The sequence below is a fragment of the Coenobita brevimanus genome, chromosome 1 (assembly GCF_032717465.1).
Source record: "Coenobita brevimanus isolate Jiangsu-jjx chromosome 1, ASM3271746v2, whole genome shotgun sequence".
In the NCBI taxonomy this organism is placed as follows: domain Eukaryota; kingdom Metazoa; phylum Arthropoda; class Malacostraca; order Decapoda; family Coenobitidae; genus Coenobita; species Coenobita brevimanus.
The window spans coordinates 2,656,737-2,661,757 of NC_136954.1; positions in this window are offsets into that span (position 1 = coordinate 2,656,737).

Sequence of the window (5,021 nt, forward strand, 5' to 3'; positions counted from 1 at the left end):
CTGCCATTACCCCACCGCACACCATCCAACCCCAACCCCGCCATTACCCAACCCCACCAATACCCCGCTGCAGCCCTCCCGAACCCGTCGTTGCCCCACCCTACCCAACTCTGTCCTAATCCCACCCCACTCCACGCAACGTCATCCTTATCCCGCTGCACCCAGGAAAACCTTGCCCTTATCCTATTTAACATATCCTACCCGCGTCAGTATCACACTCAATCCCTTCCTTATGTCACCTACCCCGCCCTTATCCCACTGCATCCCCTAACTCCATCCTCTCACCGCTGTATCCCATCACGAAATTTTTCCCCGCATCACTCCACCCAAACCCGTCGTTACTCGAATGCACCCCTCCCATGCCCGTACCTTCCCCAGTGCACCATACCCATCCCTACCCTTACACTACCGCACTCCACAAAACCACGCCCTTACCCCATCCAATCTTGCTCTTACTCCATTGTTATCCACGCACCCCTGGCACTACCGACTGTAACCGACGAAACCACGTCATTATCCTCCTGCACCACGCCTTCCCTTATCCCACTGCACCCCTCCCAACCCCTCCTTTACTCCGCCCATCCCCACCCTAACCCCACTGCACCCCAGCCAATCCTGTCTTTACCCCACTGCACCTCACCCAACCCCTCCATTACCCCACCGCACCCCACCCTAACCCCACTGCACCCCACCCAACCCCACCCTAACCCCACTGCACCCCACCCAACCCCACCATTACCTCACTGCCTCCCACCCAACCCTGCCATTACCCCACCGCACCCCACCCAACCCCACCATTACCTCACTGCCTCCCACCCAACCCTGCTCTTACTCCCTGTCACCCCACCCTCTCTCTCTCTCTCTCTCTCTCTCTCTCTCTCTCTCACACACACACACACACACACACACACACACACACACACACGTGCGTCCGGTCATCTCAGCCACTTAGGGGTTCAATTGGAGCATCATGCGGGTGAGAGAGAGAGAGAGAGAGAGAGAGAGAGAGAGAGAGAGAGAGAGAGAAATAGCTAGATAGATAGGTGGATAGATACATGGATTGATAGATAAATAGACAGATAGATAAATTTATATTAATACAGGCAGATAGATAGATAGATAATAAGGAAAGTAGACAGACTGAAGACAGGTAGATAGACACAAATAAATCAACTGAAATTTCGGATAGGCAGAGAGGTAAAAAAGATAGATAGATAGATGGAGATAAAGGAAGGTTGGTACATAAAGTAGGCATATACCGCAGTAGAGAGAGAGAGAGATAATGGACAAAGAGCTTCCGGAAAAAGATTAACACACCGGGTTAAAATTACTGTTAAATCGGGGTTGTGTTATGTTTGTTCTGGGAGAAAGAATAGGGGACACACACACACACACACACACACACACACACACACACACACACACACACACACACACACACACACACACACACACACATTCTCTCTCTCTCTCGTACTTTGTCTGTCTTGCTGTTTTCCTTCATATTTCATTTTTCTTGTCACATAATTAATAGATTTGGTTTATAAGAAGAGTTGGAGGAAGACTGGCGGCTATCCTTTTCATTATCATCATCATCGTCGTCGTCGTCAAACATCATCAGGTATCGTCAACCATCGTCATCATCATCATCATATCTTCCTTATCCTCTCTCTCCTCCTCCTCCTCATCATCATCATCATCATCTTTACCTTATCCTCTCTCTCCTCCTCCTCCTCCTCATCATCATCATCATCATCATCTTTACCTTATCCTCTCTCCTCCTCCTCCTCCTCCTCCTCCTCCTCATCATCATCATCATCATCATATCCTCCGCCAAGGAGGTTATGTTTTACCCCTCGTTGGTTTGTCTGTTTGTCTGTCTGTCAGCAGGGTTACTCAGAAAGTTATGAACGGATTTTGATGAAATTTTCTGGAAGGGATGGCCATGGGCCATGGAAGAAATGATAAAATTCTGGGCAGGATCCGGACCCATATCCGGAATATCCCGCACAATATCTCCAAAAGTTTTCTATGAATTTCATTGAAATTTTGTGGAAAGATGCTCCATGGGTAAAGAAAGAACTGATTAAATTTAAGGGCGGATCCGGATCCGGATCCTATATCCACGGATCCGGATACGGATCCTATATCCACGGATACGGATCCGATATTACTCATAAAGTTACCAGCGGACTTTGATGAAATTTTCGTGGAAGGGTGGGCCGTTGGCCAAGGAAGAAATTATTAAATTTGGGGACGGATTCGGATCCAGATCCTTTTTAATGGCATTGGCGGAGGTATGCGCACTCTGAGCGCTTTCTAGTTATTATAATTATTACTGTTATTATTTTTTTTATTATTATTAATACTATTATTATTATTATTATTATTATTATTATTTTTATTATTACCACTTACAAATTGAGTGAGGTGGGATTCAGAAACAAGGGGAGAAAGTGTGAAAGTGTGAGTATTATCGTCCGCATTAAGATAAATTCCTAGCCTTCCTAGTACGTGTCGTAAGATCTTGTCATTTACTACTTGTCCTTGTAACGTCTTGAAGGTAGATGAATAAATAGATGGAGATACATAGATAGACAGACAGATATGTAATGCCAGGCAGGAAGACAGACAGGATTCCGGGAACTTGAATAATGTGTGATAGGCCTTCATACAAACATAAATATATATATATATATATATATATATATATATATATATATATATATATATATATGTATATATATATATATATATATATATGTATATATATATATATATATATATATATATATATATATATATATATATATATATATATATATATATATATTTTCCCAACTCAGGGCATAGACGACGGTACATCCCCAGAGGCCCGGCACTTCTCCTACCTGCCACACTCCTCATTTCACCACTTGGGCACTGATATCACCGTCCATATTGGATACATGTCAGGGCTGACTTCTTCGGAACTGGTGTGGTGGTATTAGCAGACTTGTTTTTGTCCTGTCATCACTTTGACACTTATACCCACAGTCCATACAGAATACATACTGAGACTGCTTCATTCAAGATTGGAGTGAGAGTTTTAGTGATGGTGCTTTTGGGAAATGTCGCTACTTGGACACTAATACCCACCGTCCATACTGAATACACACACCAGCAGAGTATTTTATTGGCGTGTCGGTGGTCGCATGGATGGTCTGTAAACACTCCTTTAATGAAATAATAATAATAATAATAATAATAATAATAATAGTAATAATAATAATGATAATAAAACTGCCTGAGGCTAGGATCTAACTCAGGTCCTTTCAAACAGCAGATATCGTGCCTAACCATGTCCCCCATTGTGATAGGGGAACGATCGTATATTCGTACGTCTGACAAACGAAGGCCAATGCGCAGAATATAACTCCTGCGCAGAAAATGCAATACGTGGCCAGAGAGAGAGAGAGAGAGGATGAGGGTGGCATGAGGAAATGGTGAGTGATGATTGCAGGGCTTTGACCTGGAAAAACACAGGACATACATACACAGAAAATAGAAAGAAATATAGACAGAGATAAACAGTTAGATATATAGATTGATTAAGGGATGATAGATAGATAGATAGATGGATAGACATAGAGATACCTAGATAGATAAATAAACTGAGTGATTGGTAAATAAATAGATAGAAAAACTGATATGTAGAGAGAAATAGATAGCCGAATAGACAGATACACATATATAGTGATAGGTAGATAGACTGAGGGAATGATTGTTAGATAGACAGCTAGTACGTATGAGAAATTGAAGAGTTGGTACATTGGTAGGTAGGTAAGTAGATAGGTAGGTAGGTAGGTAGGTAGAGAGAGAGAGAGAGAGAGAGAGAGAGAGAGAGCATGCATTATACAAAGGAGGTGTTATCAGTGTATAAGTTGCTTGCATTTAAGTGTTCACAATTGGCAGGTGTGTGTGTGTGTGTGTGTGTGTGTGTGTGTGTGTGTGTGTGTGTGAGAGAGAGAGAGAGAGAGAGAGAGAGAGAGAGGGAGAGGGAGAAAGAGAGAGGAAATGGCAAATGAAGACTGCATGAAGCTGAACTAGGAAAATGGTCTCCTGGCATTTCGATCTTATCCTAACTCCAGGCGACTTTGTTCACCTCAGAATCACCTTAGCACAAGTGTTAATACTGAATGAAGGATTTTATTTTATTCAAGGTATTTCAAGGCGATTTTTTTTTTTCTAAGCAAAGAGATATTCTAACTTTCAGGGAGGGTTAGAAGTCAGTTATATTTCGACAAACTATAAGCGATTTGTTTACTCTTGAGATTCTTGAGTTGTTTGGCCATGTGGAGAGGATGGAGAGTGAGAGACTAACGAGGAGAGTGCATGTGAGTGAGGTGGAGAGGGGAAAGGGAGGGGGAGGCCAAGGATGAGATGGAGGGCTGGAGTGGAGAGGTATAAGAGAATGGGGTGTGTGAGCTGGGAGCAGGGCAGTGAAATGGCGGGGGACAGGGCGACATGGAGGCGATTTGTCTGTGGCCACCCCTTATTTAATGCTGGAAAAATAGAACATAATATTGTGATTGGATCTTCATTATTTTATTTGGTTGGGAGAAATAGTTCAAGACTCGTGATCTGGCAGGGTAAGGACGCTCCCTAGCACCTCTTCCTTAGCGATTTATTTTGAGATATGGCTGGTTAATATCTTTTCGCACGTTATTTATGCAGAGTATGGCTATAGTGGAAGGATTTATATAACGCAGAATAAGAGAGTAAGGTGTTATAAGGAAAGTCTATGTCTGTCTGTCTGTCTGTCTACTTGTGTGTTGTGTATGTATGTGTGTCTGTCTGTATATCCATCTGTCTGTCTGTCTGTCTGTCTCTCTCTCTCTCTCTCTCTCAGTGAAGCCATATATGAACACTTAAGTGGAAGCAATTTAACACTGATAATGCTTCCTTTGGACACCATGCTCTCTCTCTCTCTCACACACACACACACACACACACACACACACACACACACACACACACAC